Source organism: Rhea americana, unplaced genomic scaffold (genome assembly GCF_003343005.1).
Source record: "Rhea americana isolate MKP2758 unplaced genomic scaffold, rheAme1 scaffold_10, whole genome shotgun sequence".
In the NCBI taxonomy this organism is placed as follows: domain Eukaryota; kingdom Metazoa; phylum Chordata; class Aves; order Rheiformes; family Rheidae; genus Rhea; species Rhea americana.
This window is the reverse complement of record NW_028185039.1, coordinates 7,271,344-7,295,860: the sequence shown is the minus strand read 5'-3', so window position 1 is coordinate 7,295,860 and position 24,517 is coordinate 7,271,344. Positions and strand designations below refer to the sequence as shown.

At 34.1% G+C, this 24,517-nt stretch overlaps 1 protein-coding gene across 3 annotated transcripts in view; it reads right to left on the bottom strand.

Annotated features, from left to right (window-relative positions):
- Positions 1–24,425, bottom strand: part of MRTFB (myocardin related transcription factor B) — a 93,304-nt gene extending 68,879 nt beyond the window's left edge. For 2 of the 3 annotated variants that reach the window (XM_085302906.1, XM_085302932.1), the window contains exons 1-2: positions 24,382–24,425; positions 22,097–22,140 (exon numbers count right to left, since the gene is read on the bottom strand). The gene's annotated coding sequence lies outside the window, so the exon portion shown is untranslated. Of the gene's footprint in view, positions 1–22,096; positions 22,141–22,363; positions 22,734–24,381 lie in introns of those variants that run through there. The other variant, XM_085302914.1, reaches the window with a different exon arrangement.
- Positions 24,426–24,517: the final 92 nt, after the last annotated feature.

Below are 24,517 nucleotides of genomic sequence, written 5' to 3'. Positions count from 1 at the left end.
AAAACACTTCTAAATTTTTAAACTCTGGCATATGGCTAATATTTTTTAATATTTTAAAACATTTTTAAATCTTCTCCTAAAACCCTAAGTGACTATATTTAATAAGGTTAAAAAAAAAGAGCACAACAGGATATGTAAACACTTAACTACTCCCTTCCCCCCCCCCAAACTTAGCAGATGTCATTTTAGARTATCAATTTTATACAAGTAAAACATTCTCAGAAACAAGATTTCCTTGCCTATTTTTGGCACTGTAAGTTGACATATTGAAGTGTTTACTAATTTTTCTGAAAAAATGTAGTGCTTCAAGTGAAAAAATAGGCATGTCAAACACTGAACACACATACTTCAAATATTACAGGATACTATGTGGATCAATACTTGATTTAAGTACTCTAATGCTAGTATGCATTTCTTACAATTTACTTTCAAACATTCTTCAAAGAGGTATCACTCGCAACAAGTTAAAATGGTTATAATGAGACATTTTGGCCGTAACAAGGAAACAGCRCATTGATTTGTAAAATAATTCACTCTCTACTAGTAAAAGTAACTTTTTCAACTGAAATCTAAGGGTAATACTGACTATCTGGAATCCTGCCCTACTACAGAAAATGAAAGACTACAACAACAAAAAAAAAACACTCCCCCCCATATCTATTTTCACCACTTTTTTGTTTTGGTTTATATTCTTTAGCCTTGTAACTGCAAATACATGTTAATATAACAAATGCATAGTGAACAACTATAACATTTATGTCAAAGTAATGCCTGTTAAGCAGTAACTTCAGTATAACAATTATGGTGCTAAGGACATACTTTCATTATTTTCCATAGCTACCAACTAGTACTTTCACATTAAATGAAAAAACATTAACTCAATGTTATGCAAGATTTTTTTTCTTTGTTCTTAGCTTTTAGAAGCATGATTTACTCAGCTCTCATACAATTTCTTGACATTACACKCTCCTCAAACGCCCACACACTCATACAAATTAAGTACATTAACCAAGCAAGTCTCTTCAGAGCAGAATTCAAGTAAAAATTTTGCTGCTTATTTGCTTTCAGAGCATTTTATATGCAATTTATTGGCTATGAGTTATGTCTTGAAGTCACTTTTCAAATATATTAAGTCACATTAGTTGTATTCATACAATTAAATCCGTAACAGATTAATAGAAAAACCTCTTATATGAAAGGTTTGATATCTACTATGCTGCATGCTAGCTTTAGACCAATTCTTCTCCTCATGATGGGTAGCTAAAGAGAGTATTTTTAATTAAGCCCATTTAATTCTTATCACTTCTAAAACACACCACTAAACAAGGCTGCAGGTCCACTTGTTAACTGTAGTTTCAAGAGTGTGAGTAAACATGGCTTAAGACGTGGCTTATCTAGATTCAACTGAGAACAATCCAAGCAAAAAATTTATACAATATATTAAATGATATGAATGTAGCACTGCAATGTAACTTAAAACAAATCTTGTTTAATTTTGCAAGACTTCTCACCCCAAAAGCAACTTAAATCTTTTGCTTCAATTTGATTATCATAGCATAATTCCGGTTTGAAGGCGCTTTTGGAGGATATCTCAGAGTCAGGCTGCTGGCTGCTCAGGACCTCGTCTTCCTGCGTGCTGAAAATCTCCTGAGAGGGCAATTCTACCACCTCCAGGCAACCCCCTTGGAAATCTCTTCTCTTTAAATGGAATTCCTCTTACTGCAACCTACAGCTATTACCTCTTTGTTTTGTTGTAACAAAAAACAGACCACAGTCTACCAGTTTACCATCCATTACAGAATTTCACATGCATAGGACTCTCTACAGCAAGAAATGAGAACAGGCTGAATAGTCCCGTGATTAGAAAACAATTATCTTTTATAACTGCAAGTATTCAAGTGTCCCCTCAAAGACGACAAACACCTCCACCCAACGTTTACGAGAGTTAAAAAAAAAAATCGAATCACTTCAGTAATTTGGTGACAAACAGGCCCCACAAATAGGTATAACAGTCTACCTGAGGAAGAGCTGAAGATCTGCAGTGTGGAGTTGGGAAGAGTAACTATAAACTTATGACAGATTTAGTACCAAAATTAGGGATCTGAGAAACTAAGCTTTTGTTATGTGATTCTAGGCTTTCTTCAGAACTCACAGAAGCTTGAGAAAGAAAGGATGAGAATGCCAATTCAGAACTCAAGTAAACAACTCTGGCTAAGAGTTTTGGTTTGTGCCTAAGAGTGACCCTACTATTATAAAGGACTTTAACCTCTTGCACTGAAATAGTCCACTGTTGAGAAAAAGCAACTGCAAATTCTTACTACAGAATAGATATTTAATTTTTTGYTGTTGTTGTATCTGTTGATAGGTGTCCTTACATATATAACAATGTTCCCTAAAGGAGGGAAAGTCTTGAAAWCAAACATTTACCCCTCTTCATATCTTACCCTCAACAGCTGGCAGAAGCTCATCCCAATCTTTTATTTAATTGAGAAGGTGAGATTTTTAGCCTTACCAGAATGACACATAAGGTTGGGGTGGGTGCTTAAAAGCCACACAAAAAAACAAATCACAAGAAAGAAGCAACACTRAAGAGCACTTTGTCTTTTCCTTATCTCCTCACGTAGGCAGTATAAGAAACTCTATAGCTTTTCTGCATTTCTGCCATTTTACTAGTGTGAGAATTCTACTAGAAGTAAAGTGAAAGACATTTGTACATTAACCTAAGAGGTTTTAAATATGATCTTCCATTGTACAATCATCTCACGAGTCTAACCTACCTTTTGATTCTTTGTTACTGGGTCTATTTTACACAAAGGTATAAGAGGAAAAAAATCTGTGACCCACTTGATCAAGATTTGGCTCTCAAACTGATTAATGTCTGCTCATTAATGAATCAATGAGCAGAACATCCAGTCTATAGCATAAACATGACTGAAGATTGCAATAATAAGTAATTCATTTGAGTATTTATTCTTGTCTATTAGAATCTAAAGAACACAGCTGTTCAACTTTCTGAAAAGACTAACTTCTACACTTAGCATACATTAAATTATTAGTCTGTCCTAAGCATATAATTTTCCATACTGATTGGCAAAGTAAACCCAAAAGTTAAATAAAATTCATTTTGACACATAGCTTTCCAAAAGAAAAAAAAAATAGATGTCTCTATTCTAACCAACTTCATATATACACTGTTGTATAAGATGACAAAACTACCACCGCTTTTCAGCATACTCATTCTAACTGCCAGAGAAGATGTATGTAATTGTTTTATCATCAGTTAAAGGTTACAACCTGAAGCAGTTACTTGACTATGAGACCAGACTTAAGATATGCAGGACATCTTCCACCTATCTTCAGATTTCTTAAGCTGTATTTTATTCTGATACTTCTGATATATCTGGTTATTTGGATGTGATCAATTCAATCACAAAAAAAGAAAAAGTACGAGAAAACGTTAGTTTACCATGATTAAAATCAATCGTTCTACAATGTACACATTATCCAATCATCACATGCAAAAGTCAGAAATTCTGATCTGATTTAGAATTGAATGTATCAGGGTAGTATACTTAATATTAAGGATAGCATATTTGCCTCTTTTTACTTTAAGTCTCCTCAATCAAAAGTTATTTCATATTTGCCATCTGCATTTACAGATGGTAACCATTATCTATGTAACCGCTGACTTCAAGTGCTTAGACAAAGAAGTGTATTAAAAATTCTCATGCTTAATAGAAAATATATATGCACGAGAAAAAAAAATATATCTCTATAGTATTAAATGAAAGTCTCRGCATTCACAGAATCACACAGAACACAGAATAACTGAGGTTGGAAGGGACCTCTAGAGATCATCTAGTTCAACTCCCCTGCTCAAGCAGGGTCACCTACAGCATGTTGCACAGGATCACGTCCAGGCGGGTTTTGAAATATCTTCAGAGAAGGAGACCCCACAACCTCTCTGYRCARCCTGTTCCAGYGATCTGTCACCCCACAGTAAAGATGGTTTTCCTCATACTCAGGTAGAACTGCCTGTGTTTCAGTTTGTGCCCACTGCCTCTTGTCCTGTCGCTGGGCACCGCTGAGAGAAARTCCAGTCCCATCCCCTTGACACCCTCCCTTCAGGTATTCGTAGACACTGATAAGATCGCCTCTCAGCCTCCTCTTCTCCAGGCTAAACAGGCCCAGCTCTCGCAGCCGTTCCTCACAGGGCAGATGCTCCACTCCCCTAATCATCTTCAAAGCCCTATGCTGGACTCTCTCCAGTACCTCCATGCCTCTCTTGTGCTAGAGTGCCCAGAACKGGACACAGTGCCCAGATGTGGCCTCACCAGTGCTGAGTAAAGGAGGAGGATTACCTCCCTCGACCTGCTGGCAACRCTCTTCYTAAGGCACCCCAGGAGACCATTTGCCTTCTTGTCTACAAGGGCATATTACTGCTTCATGGTTAACCTGGTGTCCACCAGCACTCCCAGGTCCTTCTCTGCATAATCCAAACAAGGCATGGGTTCATACAAAGTTAATCTGACAGACAGTAGTCAGTTGTCATGTCATCTTCCTACAAATTAAGACATCCAAAAATTTATTAAGTTGTATGAAATATCACTGTATTAGGTATGAAAAATATTTCTACTTATAAAGTGTTAAAAAATATGAAACTATCATATTTGCAGCAACTAAAATAATAAACTAGTCAACTTTTCCAATAGTCTTATAAGGATTTCAGGTTTGGGGATTTTTACACAGAAAAAGGCAAAACAGACAAGAGTACTAAAATGAAAACTATAAGAATGAAATTGTTTCCCTAGTTAACCTTCAGAATAGATTATCCAAATAGAATACATACCAATACCACAAGCAATGGTTCAGCTCAAATTTATCTGACAACTACACAGAAATAATGTTCTAGCATCAGCAAAGGAGAACTACTGTACAGTGTATCAGCCTTATGTAAGTGTTCTCACAGATTGTAGGTGGTTGCTATCTTTCTTAACTGTTGAAGACAAATGCTTCTTCTATTTTTAAAGATTTTTATCTTCAAAAGTAGACTTCCTTAGAAACACTACTGAATTGGGAAAAATAAATACTTCCCTGCCACTTTAGACACTAGAACACAGACTGTGAAATCTGAATGATACTTAGATAATAAGATGGCTTTTATTTTAGAAAATCTGCTGAAAAAGCCAGTTCAAAAAAAAAAAAAATGCAGTCAGACTTTGGCCAATTCCAATGGCTGTTTTAATATATTTCCACTTATTTACAAGTGTAAGAAATCTAGGTCACTATACAAAGTGCAGTACAAAATTATTGATAGCTGTACTATATTAGATGTTAAGAATTGGAGGCTCCAGTACAGAATTTATTATAGATCATGATGTGATCACCAGCAGCCAAATCACCTAGGTTTCAACTTCATCATTTATAAAACTCAGTAACATTTTAAATGACATAGCTATCAGTTTCTAACACACCGAAGATCTTTAATGGAAAGTGTACAAGAACTGCAAAAAGGTATTTTTTTGCAATGGATCAGCAAACACTGAGAAAAGGCATTCTACCAATGCTCAATCAGCACACAAATTGGTAGTTTGATAAGTGCTAATGAAGGGCATTTGAAGTAAGCTCTTCGAATTTCTTGCCAATGCCTAGGAAGGCTCCAAAATATACACAGAGGGGACAGTGACATTAACAGTAGTGGGGCAATAAACATTTAGGAGACAAATTAGACAAGTTATAGTTTCAAATATCACTTCAATTTGAGAAGCGAATGTTAGTGATTTATATCTGAGGTTACGGGCTAAGTCACAATACGATAATAATTCCTCTTTCCATTCTCATAAATGAAGAGCAAAAATTATTCTTTTGGAATGCAGCAGGCCCTGTCAAGCACACAGATATGTCTACAAGAAATTTCCTTCCTAATTTTCAAATTAACTGAGTCCCACTGGTCAGATTTTTTGAATCCTCTTTATCTCTTCTTTTTCCCTCACAAAAATCAAAATGAACAGGGCTTAGACATCAAATATTGAAAATACACAGGTATATTTAGCTCACTACAGACTACAGCAGACGTGCTAAGAGTCACTTCCCAGAGTGACTACTTGCTTAAAGTAGAGGAGGAGATGCAGTTTAAAAAAAGGTAGCTCCTCTTGGCATACTGCCTATCATCAAGGAGTGAAAAGAAAATTAAGAAACAGGTAGTATGGTGAGGCTGCATGAAATCCATCTCAAGCCATTCCTGGAGCAATACCAAATCCCAYTGTCCACTACAAAGACAATAATGCATTTGCATAGTGCTGTTCTTAGTCTAGTGTACAATGATTTTACCTCTAAAATGTAGTATGAAGTCTACTTGGTAGACATTGGTACATATTACACACACAATTTTATTTCAGCTGTGCTTACATCCTGTTATGCTTCTGAGAGCCTATTAAATTCCTACATGAAAAGCTACTGAAGTTACCTAATTTGTAATTGTTCTGAATGTCCTTTTCCGCATGTTGGTACACAATTTTTCCCCAAAATTCTAAAGACTATAGATATTTCATTACAAAACTGAAGAATAAACAGTAATTTAAAAAGTTTTGGAAATACTTATTTTTCAACTATCTAAAAGTCACTTGAAGCAAATCCCCCAAATCACTGATCTGTGTCTTACAGTTTTTATAACAGTAAAGATATGTGGGAAACAACAACATAATCTTTTTCATTTAGCACTGAAATTTTAACAATAACTGTTACAGAAAAATAAACTTAGTTTCCCCAATATGTTTCAAATCCACTTACCGAAATAGCACTTAAAAATAGTAAAGATAAATATACATGACTGAGTACAACATAAACATAAATATAGAAAGAACTTGCTATTAATAAAAATTCAGATTATTAGTAAGTCAGTTTGCCTAATTCATTTTTCTAATTTTCCTGAACAAAGAATATATCTCTAATTGAATTCATCTGTGTTGCAAAAAAACAATGCTTATTTTGTTAAGATTTAGGCTCTTTATTTCATCTTATGTATTCCATAGTGGATTGGAATAACTAAAACATACTTTTCATGAAAAAAGTCATGAAAATATGCAATCGCTTTATCAGTGTACTTCACATTGTAGGATGCTGTCAAACTTCCTTTGTCTGAAGAGAATCACTATCAACAACACTCTCAACTCAGTGTTGCTTGCAACTTCACCAGTTACTTTCTCACACAATCTCTCTCATTGAAAGTATTTTGGATACAGCATGTGACCTCTGAAATTAAAACTGACATTAAAATTATGAGACTGGTAGAGAAATAGCAACCTCTAGTTAAAAAACAAAAAAGTGTTGGTAAATTAATTAACAAAGATAAAAGTTTGTGGTAAAATATACAGCAACATAGGCTTAAATCTATTTTCACAAAGGTAACTAGACAGATCTAGAAGAAAATGAGAAATTTAATAGCTGACTAACTATGAGTAATCATCACATTATGCATTATCAAACACTCATTATTTTCTTTAAAATCAACATGTAGAGGTGTAAGACAGAACTATGATCCAGTCATGCTTTCCACCACACCAATATAAGCAATAACATGCTTTTTAAAGGAACATAGAGTCAAGACTAGATTGATAAATTTTTCAGAAATTTTTCCTCTTTTATTTAACCAGAATAAATTATTGAGACTTAATTGTTGTAACCATCTACTCTAGCTAAATTAATATGGCCAAGCAGAGATTTGAAAGACCTCCAGAAATGCTCACCTTTACTCTATATTTCAGTAATAAAACTGCATTGAGGTTCTGTTCACTAATTCTTGGAATAAAGTCATTTAGATTTAAGTGTTATGAATGATCAAAGTCTGAGGAAAAAAAAGTAGCATAACCATTTACACACCAGCAAATATGGAAAGTATATAAAATTACTTATAGTTAGACAGACTTACTTACTTACTTACAGTTAGACAGGATGAGTTAACACAGTAATAGACATACACTTTCCACCATTGCATCTACAGAAAAAAAAGGCACCTCATACAAAACAGACGGGTGTCGACTAAATTAATTAAAGTGTATTTTAATTTAAAAAGTGTAAATTAATTATCAGGCAGAGAGCATGAGGTTGTGATGAACAAAGGAAGCCTCCCACAGCTCCTCTGATGTTGTATCCACATCCACTTTCATCCACCTGAATGCCTGCATTCAGTTCAAGTAATTTAACATCAGATAACAAGACTAGTCTAAAATTTCACCCTTTTTTTTTCCAGAAAAAGCTTGATTTTGAAGACAAGCAAAATAAGTCCAGAAATATATATAGCCAAATAACACATATACCAAAATATCTTGCATGACTGTTGGCTTCCTTCCGCTCTCAGAAAAAGAATCAAGTTCTGGCTAACCAGATATTTTTCTTTTAAAAGTACAGTGTTAATATATACATACAATTAGTAGAAAGTTTGCTAGAGATGGTYTACCTATTCCTTTTTCATATTCTTGCCTTCTCCAAACGAAACTATTGGAATAATATTTGGCAAAATCTTCTGCGTCTCGCATAATCCTTCCATGCAAGAGATACAACTCAGGAATCTTGAAGATTAAATATTTTAAAACCTCTTATAAAAACCTTTTCTTAAGTAATTAGATGCATTACAATTACCTTTTATAGTCACACTTAGTGAGCTTACATACTTAATGGTAATTAATAATATAATTTAACCAAGATACTAAACTTTTTACAAATATTTTAGGTTATGTGAAACAAGTCAAGGCCCAATATCCATAATATTCAAGTCACTAAAAGTAAATTAGTCCCTCAAGATAGCAATAATGTTTAAATTGCTTATTGATCTTAAAACTCTTCAAATCTACCTGCCATCTTTCTGAAGAAAAAAACTACGAAAATAACTTTGGAGCACACATGAAATCAATGAATAAATGGTCTGTGACACCAAACAAAAAAGTACAGTCTAGGACTAGCTGACCCTTAAAGAATATACCTGTCAACAACACTTTTTTTTTAAAGAAAGGTATTAACTGCATTGCTACTCTACCATGTGAAAGGGATAAATTCTCACTTAGGTAGCTTTGCAAGCTTTCAGGATCCAAGTTAGCATCTATTAATTCATAGAGATAATCTAGAACATCTTCTAATACATTTTCTACTGACACAGTGCTTTATAAGYAGAAGGCTACACTATGCCTAACTTTTAATACAGTATTAACTACAGCAGAAATCCAGTAAGTTCATAAAGACTTAATTCATGTTGAATATTCCATGTTAGGATAAGAAGTAATTTCATGTGTAAGTAATACATGCATCCTTTAAAACAGCTGCTAGCTGAGCACTTAGTAGCAAGAAGTCAGAGAGAAACAACACTTGAAAGTACAATAGATAAAMATTGCCCTAAGTGAAAGACATCCAGATACAATCTTCAGCAAATTTTCACTTTTAATCGCCCTATGAACAGACATCCTTCCATCTTACCGTATTTGCGGATCTTAGTCAGCAATGTTCATACTGAGGCAATACAAAGTTATTTGGTTGAATCAAATTAATTAAATAAGCATGAAGTTGCAAGCACATACATTCAATAACAATCCTCGTAACTAGTATGAACAAGGAAGGTAAAATATGAAGTATCTTGTTTAGATGTGGCATATATATACTTTGCATGTAAAAAAAAGTGTCATTTACAAATGCTCACAGAAATCTAAATGCACTATTCCTATTTGTCATACGAAGATGTTGTTAATTGGTTATTTACATTTGTTTTAATACTCTTAAAATTTAAAATGCCTGTATTAATGTTGGTAGTAAACAAATTTAGACTCAGCTTAGGAAACAAGACAAATTCAGTATTTATAATAATATGTAAATACATCAAGACAAACTAACAAAAAATTTATACCATATGCATTATTGATATACAAACAAATTATGCTTTCCCCCCCACATTCTCATGGATCTTTACACATTTAAATCAGAGAGAGAACTTTTTTCCCTATAAAACATAAATGACCGGTCACATTTCAAAATCAATTTATTTGAATTCCAACATAAATAAAACATCAACAGTTCTTAAAATTTGTTTTCATATGAAGTGCTTAGCAATAGCATTTGAATAGTTATAAGATCAACTCAAGTCTACCTACCAAAAAGCAAGTTCAACTCTTCTGGACTATCATAGAACTTTGTGGAAGAAATTAATAGATAACATATGCCCTATGATTTTCTATGTCCAGTAGAAAGAACTATTGTTGAAAGCAGAATCTATTTACGTAATTAAAGTTGACAACTTGTACAAATCATAACACAAATCTTGATTTTAGTATTGTAAAAATATACTTAATAGCTGAAGTCCTGAGCATGGGTCAAATATTTATATGAACACATCATAAGATTGCTAAACGTCTCATGTCCTAAAAGTGTATACTTATAAAAAAAAAAAAAAAAAAAAAGGGAAGACAAAACATTTAGTTTTTTTAAAAGAGGAGTTCTGAAAGTTTAGAAAATAATCTAACTTCTTTACTAACTTCTTACTTTAGAAAATAAGTAACTTCTGTTGAAAGATCTGATCATAATCTTTAGCAATGCCTTTGTAAACATGTTCATAGCCCTTTACTAGCCAAAATGTTGTTCTGTTTTCAAAATGAATGTTGGTAAAATGTCTAAGGCATTTCAGAAAAGGTTAAATTACTCTATGATTTCATTTGTTTGCTTAGCTACTTCAAGATGTTCCCATTTATGACTAAGCTGCAGGTGCTATTCTGTTTATTTTAATGCCTGTAAACTAAGCCCTTGAACTGAACAAAGCAAGGAAAGCTCTAGGATTCAAGTTAGAGGAAGGAACTGCATGACCGCTTCCTGTTGAACATACTACCTTCTACCTTCCTTCAGGAGCATGACCAAGTATTACACAAGAATTTCTATAAAATGAAATTTCTTGAAAAAAGATGCTTTGCTTCTTTTATAATTATTTTATTTCTGTATATTGTTACAGAGACTAGCAAACATACATATATATACACATATATATACACACACATACATATATATATATATATGTATATGTAGGTATGTATGTGCGCGTGTGCATGTGCATAAATAAATAAAATTGTATTTGGAGTACCAAAGACTAGTATTTAAGCTTAAAAAAGTAATCAACTTCTGCAGGACAGAATTTCAGTTACTATTCATGTTCAGTAATAAACGACTAGTAAAATTAATTCAAAGTAACACTGCACAATTAGAGCTGATCATCAGCTTCAATTTAAGAGATCTTGCTAAGATCAAAATGAGTATGCCTGAACTAAAACTCTGTGAATGTACATAGGCAGAATGAAAATACATGATACTCAATTAAGGCTTGGGCTTATTTATAACCTTAGAACAACTTAGCAAATCTCTTTCACAAACATTTTGGCTGCATATTGGCTTGTATCAATACAGCTACTTTCAGATATTAACAGTACAAGCAACAACTTGAATTAGCTCCCATGCAAACCAGTCAACTTGTTCATCATTTCTGAAACGAAAACTTAAAATTTAACTCACTAATAGACCAAAGAAAAAAAATCCGAAGGTGACAGATTAATGTTTAAAGTAGTAACTATCTACTATATTTTCCTGTAAGTTAAATGCTTCATAACATGGGGTTCATATAAAAAAAAAAGCTGCTCTTCTCTGTTCTCTAAAGATCATATAACCTCCCTGTAAAAAATATGGTAGAGCATTTAAATGTGTATGTAACTTTTTTAAAAAAGGGGGTTTACTTCTCAATTAATTAGAAGTATTTAATCTTCTCCTCTATTCTTTCTTTTACCTGGAAAGGAAACAGAGGCCTAGTACCAAAACAGTAACACAATCCTGCCTRATTTAGCAGTTCAACAGACCATCTATTCAACAATTTAGTTACACTGGATGATGTGAACCACTCTGAATAGTAACAAAAATATAATTTCAGACTAATTAAAGAAGGTGGAAGTTTTAAGACTACTTCTTGCAATGCTACTGCCCTGCTGAGAGCAAATCATCTGATAAGCTATAACCAGAAGATTTTAAGGACTCCCCCACTACTACCAAAGGGCTTGTTACCCAAAGATAACTCAACAGTCCACTGCACACACTACATACATACACCAATCAATGCACGCTGTGTGGGTCTGAATAGCCACCTTTCTCAATTAAATACAGGCAGCGACACAAAATTTGGGCAATCCCATAGTCTCACTTCATGCTATTGCAAACGCTTCAGAATGAGGTATAGAGCTAGACATAATTTTTGTGTTTCTTATTCCAGTTAGCCAAAGCCAGTACTGGAGCTGGATAACTATGCTTGGCTTAAAGTTTTATTTAGGGCTTACCAATTCTATCACAAACAAACAAACAAAAAAAAATTAAGGGAAAGAACACAGTGGCTTCATCCCTTATATGCCATCTATCAGATTCATGGCTTGTAAGAGCACTACCACTTCACATTTTCTCTAAGTTATATTTACCGATATACAACAGCATAAGAAAACATACTGCACCTTACCTAGAAGCAAACAAAACCAAGTAATCATATTATGTTTGGTGACAGTAAACTACTGCTCAATTGCTCATATCCTGCATAGGATTGTGACCTAACTTTCAATACAACAGGAACAAAAAAATCAGAATGTAAATGCAGTTACATTAGATATAATAGGTTTATACCTCACAGTATCTTCCCAAGAATCAAAGTGCATACAATAGTGATGGATATTAACAGAATGTTTAAATCTGTGCATTTAAGCACAGACATTCAAGTAAAATCAGAAAAACAAAACAAAACAAACCCGAAGTAAACCACAACTTCCTAAACATTAAAAACTCGGCGTGAAGTTACATCACTAAGAGAATATTTTGACTTCAGCAAAGGTTGTTCCTTTTTTCTGTTAATTACTCTGCAAATCAAGATGATGTCTAACAATATGATCTACAAACAAGAAAGACTACAGGAAGGAGTATCACTCATTCTCTGTAAGTACAAAACAAAGACTAGAAGCAGATCAATCTTAATCCCCATGTCAACACCCATATTCTAAAACAGCCAGAAATAATATGTTGTTAGTATGTTGCCTGAAAACTTAGTGTTCTAAACAATTTAATTCTATAATCCACTGTCCATGCCCTTGCTGCTTTAAGAACGAACTTCTCACGATCTCCAAGGCCAAAATGAACTGGAATTCCATTTCCCATACTGAAATCAGCTAAAGACTATTAGGGTAGAAAGTCTGGGTCAGGAGAGTTTATGTTGCCTAAGACCACTTTCAAAGAGGTCTTATCTATCAAGCTATTGTTACAAGACTTAATTCTCTACAAAGCTCCTGTCCAAAAAAAAAAGAAAAAGAGAAAAAGTAGAGGTGGTAACCGTAAAGCTATGAACGGTTTTAGGGTAGATTTCTGCACAACTTGTTACACTTAACAGCTGTAGCACATCCAAATTCTGTATTTCTTTGGATCTTTTTTCTAAGAAAATACAACTTCAAATGAAAAATAAATTAAAACTTCCCTTTGTAGAACAGTTGTTCTCATCTCCCTTCATATTAAAGATCAAAAAACCCTCCTCTATGTGCTCAGAAATGGCAGTATCCAAGAATAAGTTGGTATAGAAAGGAACGTAATGGCCTTTAAAGAATACTTTAAAATCTCAAGAACCAGTCAACAAAAAGTTAATAAACACAGAAAAATGCCATTTGTGTCTAAAGATATGTATTTCACGTGTTAACTAAGAAATTATTACAAATTATTTCCTTCAAGACCTTTTTAAGGAAAAAAAAGGTATTTAGAAATATACTATGCAAGTAATAACACAGGTGATCAGCCTAGCACTGATACAGTGAACGCAAAAAAGCACACTGCCTATAAAATCTCTCTCAAATTTAAAGAACAGGATATTTCTGAATTAAAAGGAAGAGACATCATTAGAGAAGTCAGTTATAATAATAGGGAAATCTTCTGTACAATATTGCCTTATTATTACAAACTTCATACAGTTACATTATCCACTTCAAACTTTTTAAAAATTTAGACTATAATTATCGACCAATGCTCTGATGACAGTGACTGAACATAGGACGTTTATTTGAACCACCATGTCCATCTGCAAAATGTGCTGGCTGACAAAATTACCAGTCTCTCTTTCACCATCTGATTTCTGGTTATTACGATGCTGTCCAACCTGCTGGCTCAGCAGTTTGTATGGGTGCTCCTAAACCATGGAGAGCTTAATCACGTTAATGACTTCAGAGTATCTTTGCTAACTTGGCTAACCTGAACTGAAATCATTTAGGAGAACAAATCTAAGCAGGCTGAAAAGTCTGACTGGGAGAACTGAAAAGCTGCAGCAGAAGAGAATGTGTATCAACATTTTTTCATCACCTTGGAGAAAATTATGTAGCTGAATAATTCTCTCTCTCCAAAATTACTTCAAACTTGAAGCAAACGCCATGAGCTTTAGTAAGTCAAAAAAAACTTAAAACACACACTGAAATAAGTTAATACAGTTCCCCAATATCCTTCTGCATGATGCTAATGGAAAAGCTCTTACTGCACATTTGTTTTCACAAACACATCAAAACCATAGTAATAACCAATTTACAAACTCATAAGCCTGAAAAAACTCTTAAGCCATAATGTCTCTGCTACACGGTAATTTTAATTTTATTTGTATGCTAGATATTTTTAGTATTCAACAGTGTAACAAAAAACATACTTGGTTTAGTATTTCCTGTGAAACATAAAACATTTCCATCATTTTACAGTTATCAAATGCAATTTATTGGTGTGTTTCAAAATACTTCGGATAAATCTATTTACTAATGTTGAAACACATGGCACTAGGTAATGAATAGATCAGTCAAAAAAGGCTGAAAAAATCCCTGGTAATGTCACTCTTTCTTCAAAGCCATATTTTTTGAATTGTATTTAAAAATGTTTGCAAAAAAAAACACACTATGAAGTTTTGTTAGAGACTGTCGAAAAATTATTCATAATGTAATCAAAACACGATATTCATTCACTATTGCCTGGCCAGATATAATCACTATAACCCAAGTTTCACTTTCTCTATAAACTATAGCCAGGTTTCTTCTGGCTGTACTTCATTATTTCCTTTCTTACAACAGATCATAGCTCATCACTCTCCTACATCATTTCTGTACACTGGCTTCTTTCTTAATTCCTCTACCTGCATTCTCTGTTTTTTTGTCCTCCACATATAACTACATCACTTCTCACATCATAGCCATCACAGCTTCCACTTTATCTGTAAAGTGTTGCGATGTGTTCTGTATACCATCCTTTCCCAGTGTATCTGTTCTCTTGACCATGTTTCACAGCCACCCAGCGTAAGGCTGAGCTTAAGCTTTTGAAAGTGTTACCAGATGCTAAATACCCACAGATAGATCAAAGAGATGTTCTTAATGTTCTGGGATGTCATCTGGATGTTGAGGAAGATGGATGCTGAGTCTCCTGACTGCTTCTACTTACTACTACTGACTACTATGCAATGTCATTGGTTAGACTACCTTCAAGCCCCAGCACTACCCTAAATCTTAAAGAGATGGTAATTTAAGAACCGCATCTAAGTTAGAACTACATTCAAGAACCTCCTGACAACTGATCAATCTATTTTAGTCAGTAGAAAGGGAATGGTACTGGAGTATTTTCTAGTGCTTTATCCATCCTTCACCTCAGATTTTTAGTTTCTCTCCTTATTGCCCGCCTTCACTCCTGCTCAAACCTTTCTCAGGACAGAGGAAGCTGAACTACTGGCTGCATTTCTCCCTTCCCCAGAGATTCTACCTTTTGTTTTTTCCAGTTTCGTGCAATTAATTTTTAAAACTAGCCTAATTTATAGAATTTGTTAAGAGAGCAGTCAAGTGATTAAACTGGCAGAACAGGGGAAGGGCCGAACTTCTGGCAGAGGAAGTAGGGAGTTATTAATTCAATCTGGATCTACCACAGCCAGAATAGTTTGCCTGACCATGCTGATCTGATTCCAGGAGAAATCACCAATTTCACTACTGTTATTCATAGACACAGAGAAAGTTTGTTGAAACAGTCTACAGATTTAGAGTGAATTATTTAAAGTTTGATTCACACTGGAAGATTCATTCTTCTTAGGGCCATAAACATGGCCTACATTTTTCAGAAACAGATAGCACTTGCTCCAGAATGCTTCTAGCTTAAGTGAAAGGATTTAAGTGCTGCTACATTATTTGACATAAATGTAAAGAATTATTAATGTAAATAACCCATACAAACTTGGAAATAACAAAGACTTTGTATGAAGACTAGTAACTTTTCTTGTATTAAATATTTACTAAAAATAAAAAAGTAAAGACAATCCATTAAAAAGGATATTAAAATCCTTCTTCTGTACAGAAACACTAGATGAAAATACAGTGCATAGCATATTAATCAGAAAATGGTGAGGTTTTCAATCATTCCTATAGCTTCACATGGTTGTACGATGGGTCTCTTATGATCCTGTCAGTATTTACTTAAATTATACAAGTGGAACTACAGAAAAGTTGAAACTTATGGAAGAAATAACAGCAGTTCCAAATAAATGACCTGTTACCTGAGCAACTTTGCTTTTGGAGTGATTCCTTAGTATTTTCAGTGACAGGAAGTACTATTAGCACTTTAACTACTTGCAAATAGTTCATTAAGTTTGGGAATTTTTAATTGATTAGGTGGGCTGTATGCTCACTTACTTCAAGGTTCTCAAGAATACATTCATAAGTATAAGTTCATCTATGCCCCAGTAGAGTGTAAGCATAAAATTCTAAAATTTTACTAAAAAAATTGTAATAGTGAAGATAAACTTAAAGACAGTGCTTTACTCCAAATTTTGCATTAGTTTTCATAACCATGCTGCTGCACTGTGATGTTAAGCTAACAAAAGCCTGAGTTCATTTTCAGAACTGTCCTATTAGCAGTTAAAGTAAATAAATACATTTCATTCTATAGCTATTCTATTGTTTCATAATTCACACAGCACACAAATTTTTAGCAAAATCCTGTAAATCTCAACAAGTAAAGCTTATACATTAAGAAAGGAGTAGTAAAATGTTAGCGCATTTCTGCTGATCATCTGTTTGAGTTGTATTTTCTGTAGATGTATATCTAAGATGGTATAAAAGAAGAATCACTAAAAAACTACCACTGAAGGTATCTCTTGCCAAGTAATACGGTATCATAATAAATAACCAAATGGTGCAAAAACTTAAAAAGAGATTTATTAGTCCATTCAAAAATCTTCCAAAATAATACACAAATGGTACAATTCAAGACAACCATAAGTAACATAAAGACTCTTTCTGTATGGTACTCTTAGCATATTTAGCATCTTCATAATGTACACATTCTGAATCCCTCTTCCACTTGATTACCACCAAGAAAGTGCAGACTACTTTGCTTTCACACCTAATGATCCAAAATCAAAACTGCTGAGAAAGACGGCCAACAACATACAAAAATACTGATAATACACACAACTTAGGTAGATGTTTTAAAAACCAAAATGTGTTTAACAGTGATGTCACGTTTTTGTAGACAACATTTAAGTAAAAATATTTCCTAAGATCTTAATTTACTATTTTCCTTCTAAAGATATCTGAATATGAAAAAGCAGACAAGTAATACCATATCTAACATAAAGTATACCTAAACATGAAATTGACTGCATCTGTGATAGTGACGCAAGGCAAACATCCACCACAACGACTTTTATATCCAAATTTCTTTGCTTGTGTTTCCTAAAGCTTTACAAGCACTTACTCCTAAACCCTGAGAAGCTTTAAGCAYAAGTTCAACCTTGCATAATGAATTTAGTGTCATAAGCACACATTTAAAACTTTGCTGAATTAGGACTTTAACAAGCATTTTCATTTTTAAAAAAGGAAATGAAATTAAGGAGTGTGCTGGCAATGTAATTAAACAGAATCTAAGTAGCTAGAGTTCTATGTCTCTAATTTTTTATACATAGAAAATACTGAGAAACTTGCCACTCGATAATCTATTACAACCATTTATGGGTATTCACTGGACTTTACGAGAATACACTAGCACCCTGAACTATGTTTTAAGAAGTTTTTCTATTTCTGAATTTTTATGAGCTACACTTATACTAAAGAATGCCTGGTAAATTAATTTTAACGTCAGTGTAATTTTTAATCAGTTTTTCAGTATCCGTTTCCTAACCTTCCAGCAGACTTCTAACACTAGAAACAAAATCTAGAAATAATAATCTCACCTTTTCAGGAATATTAACAAAGACTAATTATCTTGTAAATTCAGTTTGATGGGGTATAAAAATAGTTTTTATCATTAAAAAAAATCTTTGGTTCATTTGCTTTTCACAATTTGGTGTGAAGATCAAAAAGGAACTTAACTATTACTTCTTTCTCATTTTGTTGCTTTTGGCATCACACTCAGGTTTAAGCCAATTTTCAAACATTTAATTAATGACTTTAGCCAAGTACCCAAATATGAAATCTTAAAACGCTGTCTAGTGAGTCAACAATCACAGAGATTCAGTTTATTGCACAAGTGTATAACTCTTACATTAACATCTGGCTTTAATAAGAGTAATCTGAACACTATTTAATAAATTCTGTAATGTGCATTTGCTTCGGAGATTCAGGATATGTAAGATTTTTGTGGTGGTGGTTTAGACAGAGCCTCAGCAGCGCTCAAGAGTAGTTTTACAGCAGCTGTCAATCTTTACCACAGAAAAAACATTTTAAGAAGTTTTATTCCGTAATAAAAATGAAATAATTTTCTGTTTTTCTTTAGGCTCTTGGACTTTAGATGATGAAAAAAGCTTAAGAAATAATATCAGAAAGACTGTTTCACTGTGCTCAAGAACATAGAGTAATTTCATTTAAAGATATAAACATGAAATGTTCATAGTTGCCCAGCACAAATAGGTTTAATTTCAGTTGTTGATCTGTTTTATAGACATGCTGCTAAAGAAGCAGTAGATATATTCACAACAAGCAACAAAGGCTACAGATTTATTAAACCAAAATAGGAACAGAACTGGTTTTGCCAAATCTAATCAAACTTGCTATTCGCTAAGTAGTCTGAATGCGACCAAAAACTACACCTTATCGTCAGGTTAAAAGAAGCTCCCCCCATCTTTAAGTGTTTGCAGTTACTAATTTTTTGCCTAAAACTACAGTTCAGGGGACTATTTTAGAACAAATTAAACTGAATGAAGTTGAAGCTGCTATTTTTCACCTTGCAAAAACTACTTGATTTTTTAGAAACAGGGTTTAATTTTCTGCCAGATTAGCTCCCTTAACCACTACAATGGTATCACTGCATGGAACAGAGTCCAAAAGATTACTGTTACAGACAACAGTTCAATTACACGTGAGCACAATTCCCATTTCTTTCAAAAGAATGGTATAGCAGACTGTGCCTATATATCACCTAAAATATATTTGGTCATCATATGACAGTTGAATAATTCATCTGTAAGTATTACTATTAATGAATACAGAACAAGAACTAGTATGAGTACAGAATTGGGTAGGTTTTTCATATTTATCTATATTAAGCAAATTACTATATTGTGATTAGAGACAGTAAGTTACCAATTTAGCCAGTGTATTCTACTTAAATATTCTAGAAATATGATTACGTTTTCATTCTGGCACCGTCCTATTTCTTAAGAATATAATTTATTCACTTTTAATGCTACATTTGCCTTTTATAATACACTCTTAAATTTAAGTGTTTAAAAGTGTTTAGGAATACTGATATGACAACACCTGAAATTTTGTTTTCAAGGAAATTTTATTAGTTGCTGCTTCATTTCCTAGTGATTTGAGTCAGAGTTGAGTCCTTAGCATCAAATAGGATTGGTGTTTCCCTGAGAACTAGTGATATGATAACAGTTCAATCTTCCAAATCTTTTTTTCTTCCAAGTACATACAGTTGGATGATTTCATCTCCTGTTTCCTCCTCCAGTTTATGCAGATTCTAATCTCATCCATCTCTGGTAACCATTTAATACAGTCTCTTTTCAGTGACATTTACCCACTCAGGATACAGAAGTCTTACTGGAAAAATCTTATTACTGTTTAAATACAGTAATAAATAAATTTGTTAGGGCTTTTTTTTGAACTTTAAGATGGATGATTTACAGTTTTGCAAGACTGAGCACTGACAAATTCATTCCACAGACAGTGGAAATGAAGTTTACTTTCCCCTAAGTTCGTGTTCTTTGTCCTCTAAATGATTATCCATTTCCACTGTAACTTCAGTTTCTCAGCTGTATCTCACTTGCCATCTTCACCAAACAAAAACCAACATGTGCTCTAGCTAGTYCAGAGGAAATGCATTTTGGCCAGCAAGCCAACTGCTGGTAAACAAAGCAAGTAACAGCTGACTTCTATCTGCCCTTTCCTGACAAGACYCTATAGGGATTTCCTGTACTAAAATGTCAACCTTGTGAAAATTGTTAGGAAGTTAATTATGTTTGAGATATCTCTCTCTCAAATTTGACTGAGGCTAGTCAAATAGTGTAAAAATTACTAGAGAAGGAAACTTACAGGCAAGAAAGCAGACAGACAGAGCAATCCAATTCTTTAAAAAAAACAACTAGAAGCTAACCAAGTCACATCTTACATGTTCTTCAAAGGAACAAGCTTTCAATACTTTCACAAATGATTAAAAAATGTAGCATAAAGAAATGATATGATGAACATCTCTATGTGGATTATCAGGGGCATTCACTGCATTTTATGATAACAGAAGAAATTTGAGTCTATGAAATGTTTGATAATATCAGAAGTCAGAAAAGTGAAGTTACCAATCAGCAAGTATCATACTTAGTTAAATGTCTGACGAGGAAGTCTGCATGAAGGGTGAACATCTCACTCCAAGAGTCATGCTTACAAATTCTTCATAAAAAACTGAAATAGTCTTTGATTCCTAAGTTTCCCCTGTACTTATGTTTCTCTTCACTGTATCTCACCTCTAGGACTTGAGCTATTCCAGCGATAGATTCTGGTCTGCTTAGGCTGTAAGCAGGTTTACTGGAACATACCAACATTTCAGATTAATAGCACCTTCTGTGTGCATCCAGAAGGTTTTGTACTTGCTGTTCTACTTTACTGAGCAGCTCTTAGCTGTGTTGTGTCTGACTTTTTCCAGTAGAGGTGGAACCTATGCTCTGTTTCATGCTATAGGGGCCTCAGTAGAAAATAATCAAGAAGACTTTAAATTCAGTGCTTCTTGTTATTCCAAAAGCAAAGCAAAACAAACAAACAAGAAAAGCCAATATCCCCCAACAAGCCCTCTTTTCTTCCCCCCTTCTAAGACTTGGGGGTGGGGAGCATGCAGAATTTTCACCATTTCCATACCAGTTCAGTATCAGAGTCGCACAGTTCTAAAGCTGAGAACATTTTAGCTGACATTACCCCAGCTCTATTTTACTAAGCTACTCAAGTATCTAGTCTTCCTAAGATTCATTGAATTAAATTCCGTCAGTCAACAGCCATTACCCATTCTTAGTTACTCCCTTCTATAAGGAAATTACCTCTCCCCACATATAACCGGGTTTATTTAATCAAAACGCATCAGTATGCTGTAAAGTACTCTGGGGTTATGCTAGTACTAGCCTGACTCACTGCAAAATAACTGCTAAAAATAATAATAATGAAAGCTATACAGGCCAAAGTTTTACCTACTCACATCAAAACTATTAACATTTTTAAAAAAGTCTAACAAAATCTGTGAAGGCTAGCAAGTGTGACATTCCTTCCAAAAAGAGAAAGATTTAATCAACATAAGGACATCTGTGTCAAAATTATGAAAGATGATTAAAAAAAGATTCATATCAAAAAACAAACAGAAACAGCACAGTAACCTGCTCTTGGCTTATATAACATGGGCAATACATATCCACACATTCCTGTTTACATTAGAAGACATCTTTTGGAAAACCTTCCATTTTAATAACTTTATAAAACCAGCACTGCTCATTAAAAAAAAGAGGCTTCACAGCAGAATTTTATTCATTAAAAGACTATATTAAAAAGTTTTCATAATTTTAAGATCCAGCACTTACCTTATATTTTATCTTCCTTTGATAGTATCTGCTTCAGCACATTCCTGGTGAATTTGAAAGTAAAGACAAGAAAAACAAAATCAGAAGATATGTCACAGAAATTACTCACTATAGAATTGCATAGTCTACTACATCTAATAAACTAAAACCTCAATCATATGAGTTTTTTCTTCTCAACTTCTGAAGTTTGTGATGTCAAAGTATCTTACTAGGTTAAAAACTGCTAACGTAAACTAATTTCAACATACTTAAATTAAATTTTTTTACCATTTTTCAGGTTAAGTCTTTCTGGTGACCTCTGGGAAGAATGATAGTGCTGGTGGTACATCTCCCACTCCTTTTAACTCAACTACAATACACAATACTTCAATTAAAGCTCCTTCAAATCAAACATGCATAATCCCTTAGAGCTGGAATGCCTTCACAGCTCAAAGTGCAAGTGCTAATTATGTCTATTCACTATCCCTTCATTTAGTATCAGAAATATATTTTTGGTATCAGCAGACTACAGTATGAAGGAATCATTACAAAGGAAAAAAAAGGAGACTGTTTACAAATGCATTTTGGCTTTTTGTTATGACAGCTGAAATGTTGATGATTAAACAAATACATTTTACTTATAAGTATACTGCAGGGTATACACACACACACACACACACGATTTGATCACTGGAAACATGTACTAGATCTAGAAAAAATGAAAATCTTTAAAGTTAGCATCTAATAAATGGAATTTCATACAAATTAGTACGGTTTTCTAGTTTTGGCTTTGATCTCATAAGTATCTGTTTAAAAGGTCCAAGATACAAGTCAAGCACACAAAGTTGTTCTTGTTCTGAGGAAAAGTCTTAATAACTAGGGTTTTTCTTTTAAATATTTCCACACGTAAAGGCTGAAATGGATGTTATGGCTTTTATACGGGTCAGAGAAAGAGGTTAAAAATTAGAATAGTAAAGAAAAAATACCTAGAAGAAAAAGAGGTTACAAGAGGGGAAACATCTAGAAGAACTAAAGAAAGAAATAGTCTACAGTAATTTCCTCTCTACCTCCCAATAATCATTTATTCAGTTACCTACTAGCTTAAAGAACACAAAATATAGTCCCTATCCAACATCATGCTAATCTATAATAATTTCATCAATTATCTATGTTGATTTCCAGGCTAACAAGCAAGGGCTCCAATTTATCAACTATTGTAAGCACACAAACGCTGAATTTGCCTGAATACTTTTTTATTAACTCATTCAATAGAATTCTGAAGGTCTTTTTAACAAACTCATTCAACAGAATCCCACAAATTAAAATTGTTAAGTAAGATTTTCTTGTTACTATATGACCGCTCCTAAAAGTTCACATACATCACTAAGTCCAATTTTCTACACTTCTCCAAATATAACTCAATTGTTGAAAGGTGTTGTACACTTCCAATCAAGTACTAAGGATTCTCAACTTCCATATGCTCTAATTTCATTAATAATTGCTGTAATTAGCACTGCTACAGCCAAATTTTAAAACTCGAGCTAGACCACAAAATAGTTAGTCCTAAGTGATTACATAGGAGAGAAAACTTTGGAAAGGAGCTGGATTAAATATCAAACATCATGGAAGTAACTCCATGGAACCAGCTGCACCTTTGCTGAGACCTCTGAAACATCAATTAATTCAAACTTAGGCATTTTTCCATCATAAAGGCAGAGCTGCAGTGTCAGGAAGAACTGCAATTACCTCTGCATAAACATTAACTTAGGAACACTCTGTACTCAGAGTAGTGTTTTTTTTTTTTTTTTTTTTTTTTTTTTTTTTTTTTTTAATAAGGATGACTGATGCTGGCCTAAATCTTTTGGGCATATTTAAATCTCTTAGACATATTGACAGTAAAGTTATGAGATTTCCTTTATATTCTACAGACAGTACACCGGAAAGATTATTTTCCTATTTACTTGATCAAACATACTAATTTTAAACTGTATTTTTCTCCACCAGCTAATGCTTCCTGCTGCACTCCGCTGTGAAGACACAGCGGCACGCCGTCACGACTGCGCTCGTACAGCCCATACGGGCAGCTTTCTGCACTGCGTACAGTGAGATCTCACGGAAACCAATACCAAAAACAACAACAAAAAAAAGCATATAAGCTGCCTAACAGCAAAAATCCTTAGTTCACTGGCACTCTGGAACCACACGGCAGCGGAGCACCTCACAGCGCTCCCTCCCTTCGGGAAGGTGTCACTCTTCCACAAACCCCGGGTGATTTTTACGCGTTTAAGACACACATCTGCGCTTACAGACTCTGAGGGCACTTCGCGTCCCACGCGCGACACCGCCTTCCCCGGGCAGCACGCGGCGGAGCCGCCAGCGCCCCCGCGGGCAGGCGGGCTGCGCGGCGAGGCCACGGCTCCCGCCGCCGCGCGCCCCAGGCCC